Genomic DNA, 26,337 nt, shown 5'->3' on the forward strand with positions numbered 1-26,337 from the left:
GATGACTAATATCCAGAGTTCACAAAGGTCTGGGAAATGTTCAACTTCCAATGATCTACAGAGGAGCAGACTTGTCCAATATCCAGGGAATTCAGTAGATACGTTAGGAGGTCATGGCTTGTCAGTAGGACTAAACTAGCCCTACAGTTTACTGTACTTTAGAGCTACTATGCTCTTTATGCTACTTTAGAGCTACCCTAACAAAGTTTTTAAAAGCCCTAAAAGGATCAAGTTTATTCATAAGTGAAGTACCCCCCCCAAATTAAACTCAGTAATTTTTATATGAAGACATCAAAATGTAGACACTCAGCAATGTAACATTCACAATGTGCAGCATCTGTTCAAAATTACAAAACAGGTAAAGAAGACTAAAGGTGGGAAAAATCAAGAGAAAAATCAGTCAATAGAAACAGAAACAAAAATGACAGATACAGAGTAGCCAAAGACTTCTGATCCAATATTTTAAATACATTCATAAACTTACAAGAAAACACGAAAATAATCAGTAGAGAAATGAAGATGTAAAAAAAGAAAGCAAACAGAACCTCTGGAACTTAAAAATACCCTATCTGAAATGAAAAAGTCACTGGATGGGTGGAACCGCTATTTTAGATACTGAAGAAGAAATGATCAACAAAGTGAAATAAGGAGTGAAAGAAAATGTCAAACACAAAAACTGAAGCAAACCTAGTGCTAACACAAAAACAAAAACCAGATACTCCCTGAAACAATATCAAGCAGTTCACCTTACATAAAGTGGGAATCCCAGGGTGAAGGTGGTAGGAAGGCAGAGAACAAATATTTCAAAAAACAATAGCTGAAGTTTTTCTAAACTTGATGAAAGCTCTAAAGCTATAAATCCAAGAGGCTCAACAAATCTCAAACAGGATAAACACAAAGAAGGCCTCATCAAGGCAAACCATAATCAAGCTGCTGAAAATCAGCGATAAAGAGAAAATTCTTAAATGGCCAGAGGAAAAAAAAATACACATTACATTCAGAAATAAAGAGGTAAGCAGGAAACAATGGAAAATATTTAAAGTGTTGGCAGGGCAGGTGGACAGGATTGGGAATCTAGAATTCTAGACATATCCTTCAAAATTAGGGTTGAAATAAAGGCATTTTCAGTTGAAAAAGGTTAGGAGAATTTGTCAGCAGCAGACTTGTACTCAGGGTATTGAACACAATTTGTGAGTCTCAGTGCAAACTGAAAACGTGGGGCCCCTTGTTCAAATGCAGGGAAAGGGCTTTAAAGGTAGATATGAAGCTTTTTCCCTTTCTTCTGTAGGCTTTGGATTTGTCATGGTGTTCTTTATTTACTATCTAATGTTTTAAGTAAAAAAATTAAAAATTTAAGTTATTTGCATGAATTTATCATTCATCTATATGTTGTACAATCCCTTATTTATTTATTTGTTTGTTCATTTGTTTATTCATTTATTTTTAAGTAGGTTTCACACTTAGCATGGAGCCCAAAATGGGGCTTGAACTCACAACCCTGAGATCAAGACCTGAGCTGAAACTAAGAGTCAGACGCTTAACTGACTGAGCCACCCAGGCACTGCTGTGCAATGTCATTTTAAATGCAAATATCAGCGTATTTAACTTATATGCAGAATCACTGAAAATAAAAAATTCCTATTTTTGGCTTGTCCTAAAGGGTGCCTAAAGCTGGATGGAAGAGACAAACACAGTCAGATTCAGAAGATTTGAAGGAGAAAGAGAGGGTTCCCTCAGGTATGGAACCAACCAAGAGAGTGTTGTGAGGTCTAGGGATACTTGTGGAACAAGTGCAGATTCTCACATGAACCTGGGAGCCCAGCACTGTGATGTGGGGCATGCACATGCTTGTTTGGGCCTAATGGCTGCTAGAATCTCCCTCTTGCCAGCCACCAAACCAATATGCCACACTCTGGCTGAGGCAGGGTCTGGGAAAGTATAGCCAGGTGTCTCCACATCCCACAGGTCTGCCTCCCCAACTCATGATAGACAGGTAGCCCCCAAGGATCTATAAAACTCTGCCCAGAACACACCTGAGATCTGGATCACGATGGGCAATAGGCTTGCTTCCATAAAACCAAGGCCTCCAGTTGGCTGCTCATCAGATATACCATGGTGCTGCCAGTCATGAGCAGGATACCCATTGTCATGCCGTGTTTCAAGACACCATGAGGTGTACATGCCCAGCCTCATCCCTCACACACAAGGCTTCTGCCAAGAGCAGAGAGTGACAGTGGTCACAGGGTATAGGTAGGGAAGGGCCATGCAGGGCCAGCTGGAGAGAGGGCAGCTGGGAACCCATCCTCAGGAAGTGGCAGGAGGCAGGACCCTGTGTGAATTGAAGCTCCAACTCCCAGTGCACCCTACATTATGCAATCAGACTTCACCAAGAGAACACAAATTTGAGGGTGCCTGGCTGGTTCCATTGGTAGAGCATGCAACTTTGGATCTCAGGGTTGTGAGTTTGAGTCCCACATTGGGTGTAGAGATTACTTTAAAAAAAAAAAAAACAAAACACTCTACAAATACAAAGATTAAGTTACCAGAATTTCAAAATGGCTACCACAGAGCATAAAACCTCACAGGGCCCTTTTGAATGCAGGATGCTGTACAGCTATATTGATTGTCTGCCTATGAAGCTGGCCCTTGTTTACATGATAAGAAATGTTAAAAAAAAGTTACTCAAATTGAAGAAAAATGATACCAGATGGAAATCTGGATATAAACAAAGGAATGATGAGAACCAAAAATGGTACACATGCATAAATAAAAAAGACATATTTTTCTCATTAATCTCTTTAAAAGATGATTGTTTAAAGTATTGTGGAATACACAATAATAATGTATAATGATTGTGGAATTTGTAATAATGTGGGAGTAAAATTTAAGACAAAAGCACATAGGAGGGAAAGAGAAATGGAAATATAGTACCATAAATTTCTTACTTTATATATGAAGTAGTACATTATTTGAAGGGGATGGATTAAAGTTGTATGTTGTGAACTCTAAAGCAATCACTAAAAGAATGGGATTCTAAAAAATACGCAATGAATAAAAAGATGGGGTTGGGGGAGAGGAAGAGAACCACCACCACAACAACCAAACAACCATGTGAAACAAACAGAAAATGAACAGCAAAATTGTACAGTTAAAAATCTGACCACACCAATAATTATGTTAAATGTAAATGAGGTAAATTCTAAATAAAAGGCAAAGATGATCATACTTGATAAAGAAGCAGGCCTAACTCTGCACTTTTATAAAAAATTACACTTTGGGGGCACCTGGCTGGCTCACTCAGTGGGGCATGTGGGTTTGAGCCTCACATTGGCTTTAGAGATCACTTAAAAATAAAATCTTAAAAAAAAAAACAACACTGCACTTTGAAGACATAGCTGTGTTAAAATAGATTCAAATGCTGAAGTAAATGTTATAAGAATACTAGATTAACTGTATTATTATCAGACAAAGCAGAATTCTGGGCAAGAAATATTAGCAGAGACAAAGAGAGAAAGATATGTCATGGGGTAGCTGGGTGGCTCAGTCGGTTAAGCATGTGACTCCGGGCTTTGGCTCAGGTCATGATCTCATGGTTCTGCAAGTTTGAACCCCATGTCAGGCTCCAAGCTGACAGGGTAAAGCCTGCTTGGGATTCTCTCTCTCTCCCTCTCTCTTTGCCCCTCCCAAATACACATGTTCTCTCTCAAAATGCATACATACAGACATAAATAAATCTTTAAAAAAAGATTAAAAAAAGAAAAAAAAGACATTTCAAACAAAAATGGAGTCAATTCATCAAGAAGATGGAACAATCCTAAATGTTCATGTACCAAATAACAGAGTTTCAAAATGTAAGAAACAAAAAAAGTTAGAACCAAAGACAAATGGACCAATTTGTAATTTTACTGAGGATTTCATCACTCTTCATGAGTAACTGACAGAAAATCAGGAAATATATAGAAGACTGAATACCACCATTAATCAGCTTGACCTGAGTGATAATTTTATTTATTAAAAAAATTTTTTTTAATCTTTATTTATTTTTGAGAGAGAGAGAGACAGAGACAGAGTGTGAGCAGGGGAGGAACAGAGAGAGAGAAAGGCACAGACTCAGAAGCAGGCTTCAGGCTCTGAGCTGTCAGCACAGAGACCAACACGGGGCTTGAACTCATGAACCAGGAGATCATGGCCCGGGCTGAAGTTGGACACTTAACTGACTGAGCCACCCAGGCGCCCCAAACTGAGTGATATTTTAGAACACTACACCTAACAACAACAGAATATACATTCAAGTATACATGAGAATGTATACTGAGAATGATTCTTTAACTCATGATGGAACTTAATTAGATATAAATAATCAAAAGATATCTGGAAAATGCCAACATATTTGGAAATAAATGCTTAGATTACAAAAGAAAAGAGTTTGGAAACAATGAATGAAAATACTATATCTTGGTTAGTGTTAAAACACATTTTTATCCCATTAAGTTTCAAGATATTATTTTCATTATTCTCCAGATTAAATGCTCTAGGTTAACCCCGGTTTGAATGATCCTACTGCCCATCCTGCACAAAATGTACCATCCTTCTCATTATTACACCCTTCTAAATCCTATAGTGAAATTTGAATGTTATGATTATTATTATGATTATGATTTAAGGTTGTTTCTTAAGAAGAAAAAAAAATAAATTAAACCCAAAGCAAGTAAAATAATAAGATGTAAATATTCATGAAATAGCAACAACTGAACAACAGAGAAATCAATGAAACAAAAAAAGTTATTTGAAAACATCAATAAATTGATAAACATCTAGGAGAACTGAACAAATAAAGAGAAGAAATAGCACAAATTAGCAATATCAGAAATGAAAAGGGGGCCACCACTGCAAATTTTACATTAAAAGATATAAAGGATGATTATAAATAAATTTATTAGAGTTAATTTGATAAATTAAATGAGATGGACAAATTCCTTAAAAGATACAAATTGCTAAAACAGACACAAGATGATACAGAAATTCTAAGTACCTCTATATGTTATTTAATTTTTTAAGTTTATTTACTTTGAGACCAAGAGAGACAGACAGACAGACAGACAGAGAATGGGGGAAGGGCAGACAGAGAAAGAGAGGGAGAGAGAATCCCAAGCAGCTCTGTGCTGTCAGTGCAGAGCCCAACATGGGGCTCAAATCCACAAACCATGAGATCATGACCTGAGCCAAAATCAAGAGTCAGACACTTAAGCAATTGAGCCACCCAGGCACCCCTCTATATTTATTTTAACAATTAAATTTTTAATTAAAATCTTTTGCATAAAAACTCCAAGTACAGACAACTTCACTGGTGAATTTTATTAAACATCGAAAGAAATACTAATCTTACACAAACTGTTTCAGAAAACAGAGGAAGAGGAAACATTTTCCAACTCATTTTATGAGACCAATATTACCAGTTAGAACCAAAGACACTACAACAAGAGAATAGAGCTCATGAACATAAATGTGAAAGTCTTTTAAAAATGTTAGTAAATAAAATCCATAAATAAATATAAGAGATACTAAGTCATGACTAAATAGAGTTAATAAGAGAATGAAAAGTTGCTTTAACATTAAAAATCATCATATTTGGGGCACCTGGCTGGCTCAGTCAGTTTAGCATCCAACTTTGGCTCAGGTCATGATCTTGTGGTTCATGAGTTCGAGCCCTGCGTCAGGGTCTGGTCTGACAGCTCAGAGCCTGGAGCCTGCTTTGGGTTCTGTGTATCCCTCTCTCTCTGCCCTTCCCCTGCTTGTGCTCAGTCTCTCTCAAAATTAAGTAAACATTAAAAAAAATGTTTTCAAGTCATCATATTTATGAGATAAAGAAAAAAAACCCACTTGTGGATATCTTAGAGATGCAAAAAAGCACTTGAAAAAATTTCACATCTATTCATAATTGGAAAAAAAACCCATCTATCAAATCAGAAACTGCACAATCTGATAAAGGGCAATAATGAAAAAAATACTTCAATATCATACCAAGTGGTAAAAGATTGATCACCTTTCCCCTAAGACGGAGGAAAAAAGCAAGTGTCTTCTTTCACTGCTTTTATTCAACACTATATGAGTTGTTGACTATATGAGAAGTCATAATCAATGCAATAAGGCAAGAAAAATGAAATAAAAGGTATTTACATTGGCAAAGAGCCCAGGGAACAATGTTGTGAAAAGAGGAGGGCTTGGTGTGGCATTGCCATTTCTAACACCTTGGGTCTCTGTGCCTTTTGCAGAACTTCCAACAGTGTTATGTTGGGACAGAACATCTGGAAGTTCACTACCTCTATGGTCTGTAGGAGCCTCTATGAGGAGGGCCTAGGGAAGAATTTGTCATTTTCAGTGGAAAACAAGTGGTGACTGTGTACTTTGGATTGGGATTTGCTGCACTTTTTTTTTTTTTATAGTAAGACATCAACTGCTTAAGAAATAAGGATGTTTTAATTAATCCATTAAACAGATGTGAAAAGGAGCATTTTAAGAGGTACAATCTCTTTGAAAAATGGATCAAACTCTTAAATTCAACATACTCAATATGTTTGTAAATAAACTTAAGGCATGAAAAAAAAGGAAAAGAAGTATACATGATTGTATACATAGAAAATCCTAAGAAATCTAAAATTACAAGTTACTAAAATTACAAACTACTAGAATTTAGCAAGGTCTCAGGACACAGTCAACATATAAGTGGTATGTTATACATACTGTGAACAGAAAATTGGAAAATGAAATGCAAAATAACATTTAAAGTAGCACAAAAATCATCAAATACTTTGAGGTACAAAACTTGTACACTGAAAACTACAAGATACCACTAAGAGAAAAAATTAAAGGACTATTAAATAAACAAAGAGATATATCACATTAATGAATTAGAATATTCAATTTTGCTAAGAAACAAATTCTCTCAAAATTGATCTGTAGATTCAACACAATCCTAATCAAAATCACAGGAGGTTTTGTTGCAGAAATTGACAAGCTGATTCTCAAATTTATATGGAAATGCAAAGGACCTCAAATAGCCTAAAAATTTTTTAAAAATATGAAAGTTGAAGAACATATATTACTGATTTTAAGACATTATAAATAGCTACCATAATCAAGACACTGTGCATCAGTGAAAGCAGAGACAAATGGATCAACACAACAGTACAGAGTCTAGAAATAGATCCTCACTTTACATAGTCATTTGATTTCCACAAAGTTGGAGAAAAATAATCTTTTCAATAGATGGCTTTGGAACAAATGGATATCTCTATGGAAAAAATTAACCTCTACCTTTACCCACACATTTACAAAAATTAACTTAAGGGGGATGTGGGTGGCTTAGTCAGTTAAGCAGCCGACTTGATTTTGGCTCAGGTCATGATCTCACAGTTCATGAGTTCGGGCCCATGTTGGGCCCTGTGCTGACAGCATGGAGCGTACTTTGGATTCTCTCTCTCCCTCTCTTTGTCCCTCCCCCACTCGTGCGCTCCCTCCCTCTCTCTCTCTCTCTCTCTCTCTCTCTCTCAAAATAAATAAATAGAAAGAAAGAAAGAAAGAAAGAAAGAAAGAAAGAAAGAAAGAAAGAGAAAGAAAGAAAGAAATTAACTTGAAATATACCATAAACCTAAACCTAACAGCTAAAACTATAAACCTCCTAGAAGAAAAAATAGAAAAAAAAAATCTTTAGGGAAGGAAAAGATTTCTTAGCTAGGACACAAAAAGCACTAATCATGGGGGCAAGAAACTGATAAATTGAACTTCACCAAAATTAAGATCTTTTGTTCTTCTAAAGATGTTTTAAAAATGAAACAGCAAGCCACAAACAGCGAGAAGATATTCAAAATACATATATCTGACAAGCACTTAAACCTATAACATATAAGGAACTATTACAAATGAATGATAAGGCAAACAAAATATGCATCAGAAAAAAACATGCATCAGATGTGAACAGATATTTTACAAAAGATTTTATGAGTAGCCAATACGTACAATGAAACACCTGAAAAGATTTACACTATCACTAGTCATTAAAGACATGAAATGAAAATATGAAATACCACTACATACTCACTAGATACTCACTGATACTAAGTATCAGAGCACCTGGAGCCCTCAAACACTGCTGGTATAATATGGTACAACCATTTTGGAAAACAGTTTGGCAGTTTCTTATAAAATTAAACATAACGGGGTACCTGGGTGGCTCAATCGGTTGAGCATCCAACTTCAGCTCAGGTCATGATCTCATGGTTCATGAATTCGAGCCCCGCATCAGGCTCTGTGCTGATGGCTCAGAGCCTGGAGCCTGCTTTGGATTCTGTGTCTTCCTCTCTCTCTCTGCCCCTCCCCCACTTGTGCTCTGTCTCTGTCTCTCAAAAATAAATAAATGTAAAAAAAAAAAAATTAAAAATTAAATTAAATTAAATTAAATTAAACATATGATTGCCAAATGAAGTAGCAATTTCACTTGTAGGTACTTCCTATGAAAGAAAATGTTATGTTTACACACATACTTCTACGTGAATAGCCCTAACTAGAAATAACCAAAGGCCATCAACAAGTGAATGCACAAATTATAATGTATTCATACAAAAGGATATTCCTCAGCAATAAAAAGGAACAGAACGAACAATATGCACAATGTGGACATCTCACAAAAATATGCAGAAACAAAAAAGTACATATAGTATGATTCCATTTATATAAAATTCAAGAACAGCCAAAATTAATCTATAATGAAAAAAAGCAAATCTGTGATTGTCTAGGGCCAGGGGTTGAGAACTAACTACAAAAGAGTATAGGGAACTTTTTGGGGGGAGATGAAAATATTATATATCTTGTTAGGTGTATACATTTGTCAAAACTAATTTCCCATACACTTAAAATGGGTGCATATGAAATTATATCTTGGGGCACCTGGCCAGCTCAGTCGGTAGAGCATCCATCTGACTTTTGATCTCACGGTTGAGTTGGGTATAGAGATTACTTTGAAAAAAAAAAAATAGGGGCGCCTGGGTGGCTCAGTCAGTTGAGCATCTGATTTTGATTTCGGCTCACGTCATGATCCTACGGTCATGGGATCAAGCCCTGCATTGGGCTCTGCACTGAGCATGGAGCCTGCTTAAGATTCTCTCTCTCTCTCTCTCTCTCTCTCTCTCTCTCTCTCTCTCTCTCTCCCTTTCCTGCTACCCCTCTCCCCTACTCATGCTTTTCTTCTCTCTCTAATAAAAAAACAAAAAATAAAACAATTAATTTGTAGGTTACAAATCCCAAAGTGTTCTATATCACACCTACTATTAAAAATTTGACATTTGACAGTTGGGATGCCTGGGTGGCTCAGTTGGTTCAGCATCTGACTTCAGCTCAGGTCATGATCTCGTCTGTGGGTTAGAGCCCTGCTTTGGGCCCTGTGCTGACAGCTCAGAGCCTGAAGCCTGTTTCAGATTCTGTGTCTCCCTCTCTTTCTGCCCCTCCCTCTGCTCATGCTCTAACTCTCTCTCAAAAATAAATAAACATTAAAAAGTTTTAAGTAAAATAAAATAAAATAAAATAAAATAAAAATATGACAGTTAATTGCAACTTCCTTTTCCTCTGCCAGAGCCAGAGTCACTCAGCTCTCCAATTGTTTTTCATCTGAAAAAGAAAAAAGAAAAAAAAAAAAAAAAGAGGCAACAGGATTTAATTTCCTGAATCTGAGAGCTTTTTTTTAAAGTTATTTAGAGAGAGACAGAGACAGGATGAAAGTGGGGGAGGGTCAGAGGGAGAGAAGGAGAGAGGGAGAGAAAGAGAATCCCAAGCAGGGTCTGCACTATTAGGACAGAGCCTGATGTGGGGCTCGAATTCACGAACCATGAAATCATGACCTGAACTGAGGTAGGATGCTTAACCGACTAAGTCACCCAGGCACCCCTTGAATCTGAATGCTTTAAGGGAAAACAATGCCAACATCAAACTCAAAAACAAATGGTCTCCTCAGAGCAGGTGCTACTGGTCTTCTGTATCCTTAATAATCAAGTGACAATCAATTAAATAGCATAAATAAATTTGTTACTAAAGTAAACAAAATCCAAACACAGTGAATTTACTTTGGGGACAATTTAATTTTCAGCAAAACAATCTTCTTTTCAATTTTCACATAAGGCACACTGCTTGGGGACAAAGGACTTAACAAGGGTTCATATTTGTAATGAATTCCAGACCTTTTGGAAACAGTGAATGTATGCTAGATAAGATACATTAATTTGTTTTTTTAATCACTCTTTGGGGTGCCTGGGTGGCTCAGTCGGTTGAACGTCTGACTCTTGATTTTGGCTCGGGTCATGATCTCATGGTTCATGGGATGGAGCCCTGTGTTGGGCTTCATGCTGATATCCCAGACCCTGCTTGGGATTCTCTCTACCCCTCCCCAGCTTGTGCATGCTCTCTCTCTCTCTCTCTCTCTCTCTCTCTCTCTCTCAAAATAATAAATAGACTTAAAAAAAATCACTCTTTGTACTCAAGCTTACATTCTGTAGAACTAGTATCATCTTTCTCCAAACAACAGATTTTGATCAGGAAATCTAAAACAAGTTATCATATAACCATACTCTTTTGTGTGTGTGTGTGTGTGTGTGTGTGTGTGTGTGTGTGTGTAGAATAATGTTTTTATTTATTTGAAAGGTGTATGTGGTATAGAGTGCTCGCTTCGGCAGCACATATACTAAAATTGAAAGGTGTATGTGGTATAGAAAGATATTCTGATCATTTAAAATGGTAAATGGTTTTTTTTTTGGCTGATGGGATTATAGATGTTACCAGTTTTAATAAAATTTACAAATTACTATAATTAGAAAAATACAAATACATTTTATTTGCTTTTAAAAAATGCATTGTTTTGCTTTTAAAAGGAAGAATATTTAAGGAAATTTCATTATCTATTAATGTCATTCTTTTCTTTTATACTTTGTATCTGTAGTCTCTGTCATATCCCCCATTCTAGTTACTTGGTTAACCATACTCTTAAACATCTAAATAATCTGAGATTTCTTCCTCATTAACGTATTTAGCTCCCAAGAATATTATACCACTTGTTGCAGATTTTCCTTGAGCTCTTATGTGTTCTTTTGTGAAGAGGCATATAGATGCCTATGTTTAAAATGCGAGTTTCAGGTTTAGTGCCTGTTTACCAAAGAAAATGGATGCCAAGAGGATTCCAACTACTAAGCTATGAGAAGGAACAGTCAGCCAAATGGAAACACAATCACTATAGGTGTCATGAGGGTGACTTAATTCAGGAAAGAAATAAGACAGAAGACAAAATTTCTGGGAAAGATGATCACCTCCACCCTCCCCCCACAAAATCTCTACCGGTTAAAAAAAAAAAGGCAGCATAGTGGAAAGAGGGGAAGAAAACTAATATTGATTTTATGTTTACAATAAATAGACATAAATAAAGTGCAAGGTACTTTAACAAACATAATCTTCTTCTCAACAACAATGATGTAGATATTAATCTCTCTGTGCCATATTCTTCATCTGAAAAATGGAGATGAGTGACGTTCCCAGTAGTCCAAGGTTCTAACAGCTAGTGGAGCTGGGATTCAGATCTGAATATGACTACTCCCAAAGTCACTGCTTTTCCCACTCACTGTGATAGACTGCCCCCCAAACAAAGTACACTGGACTGAAATCAGAAGAAATGGAGTTTAGTCCTAACCCTGCAGCTTAACCAGCTGTGTAACCTTAGCAAAGTCACTTTACCTTTCTAGGTTTCAGTTTTCTCATCTGAAAATTCTGATTTATCACTGCTCTCTGTGGACTTCCTTTAACATTTCCTGTAGTGCATATCTGTGGTCAACAAATTTCCTCCTCTTTTATTAAAGTAAATTTATTTCACCTTCAGTTTTGGAGGTTATTTTTGCTGGATATAAAATTGTAGGTTGACAGGTTTTTGTTTTGTTTTATTTTGTTTTTCTTTAGTTTAAGGTTGTTATTCTTTTTTTTTATGTTCATTTATTTTTGAGAGAGACAGAGTGAGCAGGGTAGGGGTAGAGAGAGGAGACAGAATCCCAAGCAGACTCTGTGCTGTCAGCACAGAGCCCCTAATGGGGCTTGAACTCACGGAGCTGTGAGACCATGACCTGAGCTGAAACCAAGAGTCAGGTGCTTAACCAACTGAGCTACCCAGGTGCCCCTAGGTTGTTATTCTTTGGCTTGTAGTTTGTATCATTTAAAAAAAATTTTTTTTATGTTTATTTATTTTTGAGAGAGAGAAAGAGAGAGAGAGAGAGAGAGAGATAGAGAGAGAGAGAGAGAGAGAGATAGGGCAGGGGAGGGGCAGAGAGAGGGAGACACAGAATCTGAAGCAGGCTCCAGGCTCTGAGCTGTTAGCACAGAGCCAGACACGGGGCTCGAACTCATGAACCATGAGATTGTGACCTGAGCCAAAGTCGGATGTTCAACCAACTGAGCCACCCAGGCACTCCAGTTTGCATCATTTCTAATAAGAAGTTTGCGGCCATTCTTATGTTTAGTTCCCCTGTATGTTATGTGGCTTTTTTTCCCCTCTAGCTGCTTTTAAGATTTACTCTTTATCTTTGCTTTTCAGCAATTTAACTATGATAAACCTAAGTGTGGTCTTCTTTGCATTTATCCTGCTTGAGGTTTATAGAGTTTCTTAGATTCTGAGTTGTTTTCCATCAAATACATTTTTCAGCTGACCCATTCTTTCTCTTCTCCTTTTGAGACTCTAATTACACATATGTTAGACAACTTAATATTATTATTCCACAGGTTATCTGTTCTCTGCTCATTTATTTTTTTTTACTTTTTCTTGCTCTGCTTCAGCTTGAATTCTATTGACCTGTCTTCAAGTGCACTAAACATTCTATAAAACAAAGTCCAATCTGATTTTAAGCCCATCTAATAACTCTTATTTCCGATATTGTATTTTCCAGCTTCAAATTTCTATCTGGTTCTTCTAACATTTCCATTGCTCTTCTGAAATACTCCATCTCTTCACCCATTACATTTTTTCCTATATATTATTTAATATATTTATTATAAAAATCTTTAAGTCCTTGTTGGCTAATGCCAACAGCTGGGTCATCTTTAGGTTTCCTTTTACTGACCCCATTTTTTTCTTTACTATGGTTCACATTTTCCTATTTCTTCTAGTTCCTTATAATTTTTAATCATATTCTTAGCACTGTCTATAAAAGAACACTAGAGAAAAAGATACATTTTGTATTTGTTTTGTTTTATATATTTCTGAGACTGCAAGCATTCCTCTGTGTGATAATTAAATTGAGGGACTAATCATTCAGATTCCTCTTATAGTCAAGTTGAACTGAGGCTGGATAGCAGGTCTTAGTACATGGAATTCACCTGGGATTGTTTTAATTTTTTTTAAGTTTATTTATTTTGAGAGCATGTGTGAGTGGGGTAGGGGCAGAAGGAGAGGGAGAGAGAGAACCCCAAGCAGGCACTGCACTGTTAGCACACAGTCTGATGCAGGGCTGGAACTCACGAACCTTGAGATCATGACCCGAGCCAAAACGAAGAGTCAGATGCTTAATTGACCGAGCCACGCAGGTGCCCCAGAATTCACCTGGGATTAGCTCAACCTCTAACCCCCTGAGCTGCTGCTACCTCTTAAATCTTGTCAGTATTTGAGCTGGAAAGAGCTTGGCTACAGTTTCAGTTATTTTTGGTTCAACTTTGGATCCAACTCTGGCAGGATATCACTGCACAAATATGTGGGATATAAAACTTCTTTGTGCCTTCCCTACCTCCTGCAATGCTGCTTTCTTATTAGTAAAAACTGGAACAGTAGAAAATTATTGGGCCAAGTGGTTTGTTTTTGCATTTTGGATTCTTCCAGATTCCAATTCTCCAATTCCAAGAGTCCATACCATTAACTAAGACTTGGCAGATTTCCCCTTGCCTCTGTAAAGCCTCCCCATCTATGCCAGGGCTACCTGTATCCAGACTACGTGCTTGTCCTCAGGTATGAAAATTGTTATGGCTCTTTGCTCACTTTCAAAGGAATTCACTTTGGAATTCAGTTCATCAACATTTCCTTGCATCCACTACTGTTCACTGACCCCCAAGAAATATATGATTTTTATTTTGTCCAGGATTTTCTTGTTACTGTGGAAGCAAATGTTTTTCAAGTATTACTACATTCTAACTGGAAGAGGAAGTCTTCAAATGTTTTTAACGAAATAGAATGGTGAACAACAGAATAAATCAGAATACATGTACTGCATGAAGGTAAGGGTAAATATCGCTTCAGAATGTTTGTTTCAGGTATGTGTGTGTGCTATGGATTGCAAACGTATTTATAATGGTGAGGTGTGGTCAAAAAAATTAGCAAGTCTGTCTAGGGACATTAAAGTCCCTTCAGTGCAAGGCAAGGAGTTTAGAGAAAGGATATCAAGACACTAATCCCCCCCCCCATTAATGTTTGTTTATTTTTGAGAGAGCGACAATGGAGTTTAGAGAAAGGATATCAAGACACTAATCCCCCCCCTTATTAATGTTTGTTTATTTTTGAGAGAGCGACAATGAGTGGGGGAGGGACAGAAAGAGAAGGAGACAGAGGATCTGAAGCAGGCTCCACACCAACAGCAAAGACCCAATGCAGGGCTCAAATACACGAACCATGAGATCGTGACCTGAGCCTAAGTTGGCCACTTACCCAAAGGACACTGATCTTTAAAGAGATTTGTCTACTGTTAGCTGGATTTCAGGCACTGAAACATTTCAGAAACACAAAAGTTTTTACATGTCAACACGGAACAAAATAAGTCCCTGGAAAAATACACAAAGCATAAATTATCACAATAGGCAACTGATGTTAGAGAAGGATAAAATACATCCAGATATTTTAATAACCACCAGGCTTTGGTTTTTATTAAAGCCAGTTTCTGGGCCTATGTATTATAATTCAATTTGCTGCTTACCGATTGCTATTATTAGATTAAGAATGCAAAGAAAGATTCTGGAGAGAGAATGTGCTCCTCTTATATTTGGCTTCTTTAATAAAAATATTTCTAAACTCTCTTTTTTTGGAGGGAAAGAGACAAAAAGACTCTGAATGTAAGAAAGCTATTCTTAGGTGAACAGAAGAAGTCACCTTTAACTCAGCATCTATGAAACAAACCAAATGTTATAAAACATAGGTAGAGGGGCTCCTGGGGGTGGCTCAGTCGGTTAAGCATCCAACTTTGGTTCAGGTCATGATCTCACATCACAGCTCATGAGTTTGAGCCCTGCATGGGTGTCTGTGCTGACAGCTCAGAGCCTGAGCCTGCTTCAGATTCTGTGGCCCCTCTCTCTCTCCCCCTCCCCTGCTCATGCTCTCTCTCTCTCTCAAAAGTAATAAACACTAAAATAATTAAAATTAAAAAAAAACATAGGTGGAGACCATAATATTTATAAGGGAGGCATCATAGTATAGGATACAAAGAGTGCGGGCTTTAGAGCTGGACACCTGGATTCAATTTTTCTGCAACTTACTTAATGGTGTGCCTTGTACTCTTAACCCATCCAAGCTTTACTCTATAACAAGGGAATAACACTCACCTGTAGAGTTACTGCAAGGATCAAATGAGATAATAAAGTGTCTTAAACAAAGTAAGTGCCCAAGAACAGTTATGACACTACTGTCACAACTTATTTAAATATTATACGTATGTAAGTGCCAGTACACATTCTCACCAATCTAACCTCCTGAATGTCTATTTCTATCCCTATTACAGCAACCTCAGTTCATGTCCTTTTCATTCTTCTAGAACTACCATGATGTAGTCTCCTAGATGGCCTACCTGCTTCCAATATCCACCTCCTTCCAACACTGTTGCCAAAGTGATATTTCTAATACTTAGATATCTAAGATCAAGTCACAGTTAAGACCTTTTGGAGGAACTCCATAATTTACCAAAGGGGTTATCACAACATGCTCCCAAGGAACAATGGACTTCTAAGATCTGATATAAAAACTAAGTAACATCCTACACACTAGTTTGCAGAAATAAGTTAAATTAGTGGATAGAATTTCCTCAATATTAAGTTTTTTCCTCCACAAACACACCTGAAACATTTGATTCTTGCTACTATTTGTGGTGTTGGTCAATGCTGACAAAATGGCAAAACAAATAAACACAGGGCCAACAAAAATTTATGTAGAAACTGTGGACAAGCCAATCACGCAGCTTTTTAAAAATGTCATAGGTACACATATGTGTGCTTTTACTTTTTTACTTTTTAAAGTTATTTATTTATTCATTCATTCTTTCTTTCTTTCTTGAGAGAGTGCACACACTGAAGGGGCAGAGAGAGAGGGAAAGAGAGAGAATCTCAAGCAGGTTCCACACTGTCAGCACAGAGGCCAATAAAATTCTCCATTGAATTTGCTTCAAATATTTTAAAGCAAAAGAGAAAAAAAAATGTCAAACTGGCTTCTACCTCTCAAACTTTTACCAGCTTGTCAACTGTTCCTTGAGCAACAAACCTTCAAAGCAAGCACAAACAGGATATCAGCCTTTTATCTCACTCCTAATCAGAGGAAACAGCCTTATAGGTAACTAAAAATGATACTCAAAATAGCAAAGAAACTTAAAAAAAAAACCCTAATATTACTAATAATAGACAATATAAACTTCTTGACAGTTATTGTGCTTAACTGCAAAACAAGCAATAGGATTCTTCAAAAAATAAATTTAATGCCTTAATAGTTCAACCAACTCTCTTAAGACCTCTGTCATGGTCATTTTCTGAGGTTTTTGGTTTTGTTTTGTTTTGTTTTTTAGCTATTTTCTTTTTTCAATCGGGCTTCACACCCAGCATGGAGCCCAATTCAGGGCCTGAACTCACGACCCTGAGCTCAAGACTCAAGCTGAGATCAAGAGTCGGACACTTAACTGACGGAGCCACCCAGGTGCCCCTTCCTGAGTTTTTTTTTTTTTTTTTAAATGAAAGGATGACAAATGACAGTTGACTTAATGCAGATTATATTCAGATGTTGAGGCACAAGTCAAAGAATTAGAATAATGCTAACTTCGTGACTGTGTTAAATGGCTGGTTATCCACACTTCAAAAAACTTCCAAATGACTACAATTCTTCGCTGTTCACTGAATCTAATGGGTACTGATGGAGATTTTACTTAACAAAGCTGCGTAACCCTGGGAACTACTCTCATAACTAACCCAATGGTGTTACTGACTGAATGTGTCCCCCCTCCCCCAAATTCCTATGTTGAAGCCCTAATCCTCAATGGGATGGTATTGGAGATGAGGCCTTTGGGAGGTCATGAGGATGAAGTACTCATGAATGGGATGAGTGCCCTTATAAGAAGAAACATAAGAGAGATAGATGATCTCTCTCTCCACCATGGGAGGATACAACAAGACAGCCATCTGTAAACCAGGAAGAGAGCCCTCACCAGGAACCCAACTGGATGGCACCTTGATATTGGACTTCTCAGCCTCTAGAACTGTGAGAAATAAATTTTTGTTAAGCCACCCAGTCGATGGTATTTTTGTTATAGCAGCCTAAGCTGACTAGACAAAGGGTAATTCCAACTTCAAAACATACCTCTTATCCTGACCACTCACTATCTTCATTGCTACCACACCAATCCACGCCATCATTTCTCCCTCTCTTGTTTTCTGATTTCTACTCATTTTTCACATCTCCTGTCCATCTTATCTAAGGTAAGGCTTCTTTTGGGGCGCCTGGGTGTCTCAGTCACTTAAGCATCCATCTTCGGCTCAGGTCATGATCTTGTGGTTCTCAGGTTCAAGCCACGTGTCAGCTCTCTGCTGTCAGTGCAGAGACTGCTTCAGATCCTATGCCCCTCCATCCCTACCCCAGTTGTGTGTGCGCTCTCTCTCAAAATTAACATTAAAAAAAATAAAAATAAGGCTTCTTCCCCCACATATTTTTCTATGCCTTCACTCTGCTATATTTTCTCCATAGAGCTAATCATTTACCTGAAATTCCATTATTTGTTTGTTCACTTCTTGTTTGTCTTCCCGACTGGAACATAAGATTGTTCACGACTATATTCCCAGCACCTAGAAGAGTGTGCCCCATACAGTAATCCCTCAATAAATATTTGCTGAATTAATGACTAAACCCTAAATATGAGAATGTATAAAGAGGATGGGAATGCAAGCTGGTGCAGCCACTCTGGAAAACAGTATGGAGGTTCCTCAAGAAACTAAAAATAGAACTACCCTACAACCCAGCAATTGCACTACTAGGCATTTATCCAAGGGATACAGGTGTGCTGTTTCGAAGGGACACATGCACCCCCATGTTTATAGCAGCACTATCAACAATAGCCAAAGTATGGAAAGAGCCCAAATGTCCATCGATGGATGAATGGATAAAGAAGATGTGGTATATATATACAATGGAGTATTTCTCGGCAATCAAAAAGAATGAAATCTTGCCATTTGCTACTACGTGGATGGAACTGGAGGGTATTATACTAAGTGAAATTAGTCAGTCAGAGAAAGACAAATATCATATGACTTCACTCCTATTAGAACTTTAAGAGACAAAACAGATGAACCTAAGGGAAGGGAAACAAAAATAATATAAAAACAGGGAGGGGGACAAAACACAAGAGACTCATAAATATGGAGAACAAACTGAGGGTTAGGGGAGGGGGAGTGGGAGGGGGGATGAGCTAAATGGGTAAGGGGCACTAAGGAATCTACTCCTAAAATCACTGTTGCACTATATGCTAACTAATTTGGATGTAAATTTAAAAAATAAAAAATAAAATTAAAAAAAAGGATGTAAAAAGAGGAAAGGTTTATGAAAATCAGCAGTGCCTGTTACTTTAAGAGTTTCTAATGATTTGAAGTTGCCCCATTTGTAGGAGGGGAAAACATGTTAAAATACTTTAAGGATAAATGAGTAACACCAAAACAGCTTATTTAAAATGATAACAAGCACCACAATAGTAAGGTCCTTTTTATATATTTATGATTTGTTGGGCACTATACACATCTCATTTAATCCTCACAACAATCTCTGGAGGAAGATATTTTGATTTTCTAGGTGAGAAAATTGAGGCTTAGCAGGGTTAGATAATTTTTTTTTTAAGTAGGCTCCACACCCAAAGTGGGGCTTGAACTGATAACCCTGAGATCAAGAGTCCAATGCTCTACTGACTGAGCCAGCCAAGCATCCCAGGGTTAGATAACATTTTTAAATGTTTATTTATTTGAGAGAGAGAGCGAGCACAGGAGAGAGGCAGAGAGAGAGGGAGAGAGAGAGAAAATCACAAGCAGGCTTCGTGCTGTCAGCACAGAGCCTGATTCAGGGCCCAATCCCACAAACCATGACCTGAGCCAAAACCAAGAGTAGGAAGTTCTACCGACTGAGCCACCCAGGCACCCTGGGTTGAATAACTTTTTAGGGTCATATACATTACATTATTAAGTGGAAAAACTGGAATTTGAACTCTAAAACTCTTGTTCTTATTAGCAAATAGCATATTACCTTCAAGATAAAGACATTTTGATAAGGGACATATCTAAAGTCAGAGGTCTCCAAACTCTGATTTGAAACTCCTATGAAAAAAATGATTTATGTATATTTATAAATTAGACACAACTATAATAATATGCATATTATAAAATGAAAAATTTTAAAGCATGAGATATATTTTTTAATTAAAAAAATTTTTTTTAACATTTATTCATTTATGAGAGTCAGAGAGCACAGGCAGGGCAGGGACAGAGAGAGTGGGAGACACAGAATTGAAGCAGGCTCCAGGCTCCGAGCTATCAGCACAGAGCCCGACACGGGGCTCGAACTCACAGACCGTGAGATCATGACCTGAGCCGAAGTCGGACGCTTAACCGACTGAGCCACCCAGGTGCCCCGAGATATACTTTTTAAAATTTTTTAATGTTTATTTTATTTTTGAGAGAGAGAATGAGCAGGGGAGACAGAGACAGAATCTGAAGCAGGCTCCAGGCTCTGAGCTGTCAGCACAGAGCCCAACGCGGGGCTCGAACCCACGAACCATGAGATCATGCATGACCTGAGCTGAGTTGGTCAGTTAACCAACTGAGCCACCCAAGCACCCTAAAGCATGAGATATTGTTAAAAATAATTTTATTTTATTAGCTTTGTTAAAAATTAACTATATAGATGGAGGACAAAAGAACCATTTCATTCTTACTAAAGTATTATAAATTATAAATATTTTATGTAAGAGCAATGTGATTGTACATGATTTTTTTTCTTGAAACAATGATTCAAATATCTAGTTCTAAATTCAGCATATTTTCGGGGCGCCTGGGTGGCGCAGTCGGTTAAGCGTCCGACTTCAGCCAGGTCACGATCTCGCGGTCCGTGAGTTCGAGCCCCGCGTCAGGCTCTGGGCTGATGGCTCGGAGCCTGGAGCCTGTTTCCGATTCTGTGTCTCCCTCTCTCTCTGCCCCTCCCCCGTTCATGCTCTGTCTCTCTCTGTCCCAAAAATAAATAAAACGTTGAAAAAAAAAAAAAATCTAAATTCAGCATATTTTCTGCTTGATTCTAAGTGTGTTATGGGCCGGATCGTGTCTCTCCCCCATCCCCTCCCTCATTCATGTGTTGAAGTCCCAACCCCCAGTATCTCAGAACATGACTGCATTTGGAGACAGTCTTTCAAAATGTAATCAAGTTAAAATAAAATCACTAGAGTGGGCCCTAATCCAATATAACTGGTATCCCTATAAGAAAAGGAATTTGGGACACAGACACAGAAAGAAGACCATGTGAAGACACAGGGAGAAGACAGCCATCTATAAAGCCAAGGAGAGAGGCCCCAGAAGAAACCAACACCTTAATTTCAGACATCTACCCTCCAAAAGTGTAAGAACATAAACTCCACTGTTTAAGTCACTGAGTCTGTGGTACTTTGTTAAGGCAGCTGAGCTGACTAATACAAAGGGTTATAGGAGTTGAAAAAGATAGCTCACCACAATACCTAGGAGCCAAAGAAAGAAGAGCTTTGTGGACTGAATTGAAATCCTCATCCGTGGGGCGCCTGGGTGGCGCAGTCGGTTAAGCGTCCGACTTCAGCCAGGTCACGATCTCGCGGTCCGTGAGTTCGAGCCCCGCGTCAGGCTCTGGGCTGATGGCTCAGAGCCTGGAGCCTGTTTCCGATTCTGTGTCTCCCTCTCTCTCTGCCCCTCCCCCGTTCATGCTCTGTCTCTCTCTGTCCCAAAAATAAATAAACGTTGAAAAAAAAAATTAAAAAAAAGAAATCCTCATCCGTGAATTCCATTCACAACTAAGCAAAAGTTTCTGCTGAAATCTGGCTGGTGTATTTCCATCTTCTCCAAAGTCTATGGACTATATTTGCAAACTAATTGGTCCATGTTAAATTATTTAAATTTTTAACAAACTGATTAAAAATCCATTGGAACTACTTTGAAAGGTTTTATTTTATTAAAAAAAAATTTTTAATGTTTATTTATTTTTGAGAGAGAGAGGGAGAGAGACAGAACACAAGTTGGGGAGGGGCAGAGAGAGAGGGAGACACAGAATCCAAAGCAGGCTCCAGGCTCTGGGCTGTCAGCACAGAGCTCAATGCAGGGTTTGAACCCATGGACCACGAGATCATAACCTGACCCGAAGTCAAACGCTCAACCGACTGAGCCACCCAGGTGCCCCAAGATTTAATTTTTTTAAATGTTTACTCATTTTGAGTGGCGGGGAGGGGCAGAGAGAGCGGGGACAGAGGATCCAAAGCCAGGTCTGAGCTGACGACAGTGAGCCCGATGCGGGGCTTGAAGTCACAAACTGTGAGATCATGACTTGAGCTGAAGTTGGATAGTTAACCAACTAAGCCACCCAGGTACCCCTGAAAGATTTTAAAACAGACCAGAAAATTGTTTCCAAGGGTCCTAAGTGTGCAGATATGAAGCTTTTATAGATGATATACATCCTTTGTTTTGGGCAACAATAAATAGCAATGAAAACACTTCCAAACACCAAATCCTCTCTCTAAATCATGAGATTCTTCAGAAAAACAATAGAGTTCTCATTCATTCTTAAAACATCACTTTTACCTTGAAGGGATATATTGAATGTGTCTATATTTTTAAAAATTTCTGCCAATAATCAATTGTTATTACAGAAACCCAACAGTTCTGGAACTTTTCTACTGGTAAAGGAAATATTTTAAACTTTTAAACTTTCAACTTCTAAACTTTTAAAAATACTTCTCCATAACAAACTAAGAAACTACACGAAATACAAATTCTTTTTTTTTCTTTTTAAGTTTATTTAGAGAGAGAGAGAACAAGTTGGGGAGAATCAGAGGGAGAGGGGGACAGAGGATCTGAAGCGGGTTCTGTGCTGAAAGCAGAGTCTTGATGGGGGGCTCAAACTCACCAACCACGAGGTCATGACCTGAGCCAAAGTCAGATACTTAACTGACTGAGCCACCCAGGCACCCCTGAGATACAAATTATTTTCAAGGCTATTGTTCATCCTATTCTCAAAGGATTGTAATGATTCTACCATTTAAAATATAATTTGTAGGGGTACCTGGCTGGCTCAGTCAGTGGCATGTGTGACTCTTGATCTGAGGGTTGTGAGTTAGAGCCCCACTTTGGGTATAGAGATTATTTAAAAATAAAATCTTAAGGAGCACCTGGGTGGCTCAGACGGTTAAGTGTCTCACTTTGGCTCAGGTCACAATTTCACAGCTTGTGGGTTCGAACCCTGCGTTGGCCTTTGTGCTGACAGCTCAGAGCCTGGAGCCTGCTTCGGATTCTGTCTCCCTCTCTCTCTGCACCTCCCCTGCTTGCATTCTGTCTCTCTCTCTCAAAAATAAATAAACATTTAAAAAATTTAAATAAAATATAAGTTTTAAATCTACCTACTTAGACACACATAAGCTGGACACATAAAAACTGCTATGTGTTGCAACAGGTAAAAGTAAACAGAAAGTGAGGATGTCACTGTCAACTCCTTTTTGCTGGGGGATGAGCACTCTTTCCCTGGGGATTAATCCCATAAATGAACTCTGACAGGAGTGAAGGCATCAGTGTCAGTCTGTACATTAATTTAGTACAGCCTAATTTATTGCTTTTTTAGATGAAAACTGATACAAAAACAATGTTAATGCTCTTTTCATCTCAGTGTATCACCTTGTGCACCTGTAGAAGACCATGAGTACAGAGTAAAGTATTCCAACTTACACGTGTATTACCTTTAAAGTTTACCATTTTACACAAGTAAACTGAGAATATTCAGGGGTCTGCTAAAGTAACCAGGCGACCAAAAGTTTTATGAGTATAAAATGCAAACAACTCTTTCCTTTGAAACTCAGGGTACAGAGAAGATGTAAGAAGTATTTTCCTCCACAGCTTTATTGAGGTATAACTGACATAGGATATTGTGTGAGTTTAAGGCATACAACATGATTTGGTAAGTGCATATACTCTGAAATGATTATCACAATAAGGTTAGTTAACACATTCATCAACTCATTACTATTTTATTTTGTATCGAGAACATTTAAGATCTGCTCTCTTAGCAACAGTATTGTTAACTACTCACCAAGAACTGTCTTCTGAAAGGTGCAAAATACATGCCTACAGAGGTCATTTACATCTGGACAGTCTTAGGCTTTTCCCAAATGACAGGGAAACACAAAAGAAGCCTGGGGGAGCAGGGGACACATGCACTAGAGGCTGGAGGAAAGAAGAATGCGATTTGAGAAAAGCGTTCCTCCGTCTACATTTCAAGGAGGCTGGCAATCAAATTAGTAGCTGTGCTTCTGTTGCAGCTAGACTTCAATCTAGTGTTCGGTCAATAATCTAGTTTAGAGCCATGCTAGGTATGGTTAATTGTATAGTGTACCATATCCAGAAATGTACCAGTCCTAAGAGGCTGTATGGGCCCCTGGTAAAACAGGCCTTAAAGTAGAACTAAGTTCCCAAACCAACATCTTAAACCATGAAGTTAGCCAAGTTTATATCAGAGCTTACAGAGAAATTCAAAATCCCTAGGAGTGTAGAAGCAGGCTCTTCAGCTAACCATACCTCTTAGAATTTAGGAGACAATTCGGATTTCCAAAGAGTTACTCTGGAGCACAGATACCAATAAAGAGTTGGATTTAGATTCACAGGAGCCAGGAGTGCTGTGCGCACTAAAAGTCCTTACCCGATTCTCGTATCAGGAGTACAGGGACCAAGCTCCCAGCAACTCTTGCCTTGTCCTATTTGTCTCCTTTATAAACCTCAAAATCTCTTTGGGATGCACCTTCAATTTGTGATATGAAAGGTGTAAAAGTGCTACAGTTGAAGATGAAACACAGGTGTAGCAAAACAGAGCAAAATAGAGGTGTAGATGTTAGAGGTAGCAAAACAGAGACGTAAAAGTATTGTTCTGCCTACAGAGGATGACAACAGTTTAATTTATACAGTTGGCACTCCACTCACCAAAACTCGATTATGACTATCTAGTTGACCCACAATATGATAATGCCCTGCTCAAATCTAGTATTTGTTCAAATCTAATATTCTGCCCAACTTTGTCAAGCCATTTCATTGGCTTCTACGTCATGCCTTCCTGCTATGTTTGTGAAAAGAATGCAAACTAATTTTCTTACAGTACACCCCCTGTTATAACACATATGTTAATTAGTATGCTGTTGAGACCACATCTTTGGACTGGAACATAATACTAAATAGAATACTACTGTAATGCAGTTAGCCTATAAAGTAGTGTTTTACCAAATACATTTGAAAGATACTCAACTAAATTTACCAAGGAAAATAAGAAAAATAAATTTAGAAAGATACTTTGAAAAAAATACATAATATAATCCGTAAGTTTTTTTTTTCTTTTCATTTTTAAAAAATTTAAATCCAAGTGAGTTAACATATAGTGTAATAATAGTTTCGGGAGTAGAATTTACTGATTCATCACTTACATTTGACACCCAGTGGTCATCCCAAAAAGTGCCCTCGTTAATGCCCTTCACCCATTTAGCCCATCCCCCCCCAACACCCTGCCAGCAACCCTCAGTTTGTTCTCTGTATTTCAGAGTCTCTTATGGTTTGCCTCCCTCTCTGTTTTTATCTTATTTTTCCTTCCCTTCCCCATGTTCATTTGTTTTTTGTTTCTTAAATTCATAATCCCTAAGTTTTAAAAGATATCTTCCAAATAAGCTAATGATATGATTTGTTATTCACACCACTGCTCCTGTCCCATAAAGAATGCTGTAGTAAGTCAACAAGAGAGTATTCAGTGTCACTAACAGCATGACCGACGTCAAAGCGGTCCTCTCTAATTCAGTTCTTATGTCTCTTATCAGCAGGAGAACTTAATTACCACAACCCAAATATTTTTAGCAAATGTAGTGTAAAGAGAAAAAAATCCAGGTGGCACAGAAGAGGTATCTTTGCATAGTGATGTGATATTTTATTTTATTAAAAAAAATTTTTTTAATGTTTATTTATTTTTGAAGGAGAGAGAGAGAGACAGAACATGAGCTGGGGAGGAGCAGAGAGAGAGGGAGACACAGAATCCAAAGTAGGCTCCAGGCTCCAGGCTGTCAGCACAGGGCCCGACACGGGGCTCAAACCCACGAACCGGGAGATCAGGACCTAAGCCGAAGTAGGACACTCAACCGACTGAGCCACTCAGGCACCCCAGGTGATGTGATATTTTAAATGATCGTTATTATCACTTATTAAATGTTTCAGGTGCCAAGCATTGTGCTTAGTACCTACATGCATTATTACATTTGATTCTCACAGCTCTGACAAATAGTTATTATTACCCCCCTTTTGTAGATGAGGAAGCTGAGACTGAACGGGTTGGGTATGTTACCCAGGTAACACAAACTTAGCTCCGCTTTACTCCAAAGCTTCTGCATTTAACCAGTACGTATTACTTGTTTGTGGGCAGACATAACAATAATATCAGCTAATATAACAGGATGTCAAATGCAACTTTTCCTGTCCTCTCAGAGTTTCAGCAGGGGCCTCAAAGGCCAAGATCAAAACAATAGGAGTCCAACACTTCCATATTCTAAAGAAAAGTGCAAGGCTTATGAAGTAGGGCAGCCCCAAACTGGCTGTGTTAACATCAGTTCATTACCCTTGTCAAAACTATGTAAAAGGAATTATAATTAGTTAGTTGTAAGGGTTACGAGGGACAATATAAAGAAAGAACTTCTTTAAAGAAATTGGGCGGTGTGTGTTTCCTTGCCTCCTAAGGGAAAAGGGGGAGGTACTTCCTGCCCACCTCACACTAAGGCACTGGAAGCTTAAGATAATCACTCAAAGTGCTTAACT

At 38.0% G+C, this 26,337-nt stretch overlaps 1 protein-coding gene and 1 pseudogene across 2 annotated transcripts in view; one reads left to right on the forward strand and one right to left on the reverse strand.

Moving 5' to 3' along the window:
* DENND2C (DENN domain containing 2C) overlaps nt 1-26,337 on the reverse strand; it is a 90,548-nt gene that overhangs the window by 45,939 nt on the left and 18,272 nt on the right. The gene's annotated exons all lie outside the window — the stretch shown is intronic.
* LOC147578271 (cytochrome c oxidase subunit 7C, mitochondrial pseudogene) lies at nt 6,289-6,605 on the forward strand (annotated as a pseudogene).

This window comes from Puma concolor, chromosome C1 (assembly GCF_028749965.1).
Source record: "Puma concolor isolate L17-30 chromosome C1, mPumCon1.1.hap2, whole genome shotgun sequence".
Taxonomy (NCBI): domain Eukaryota; kingdom Metazoa; phylum Chordata; class Mammalia; order Carnivora; family Felidae; genus Puma; species Puma concolor.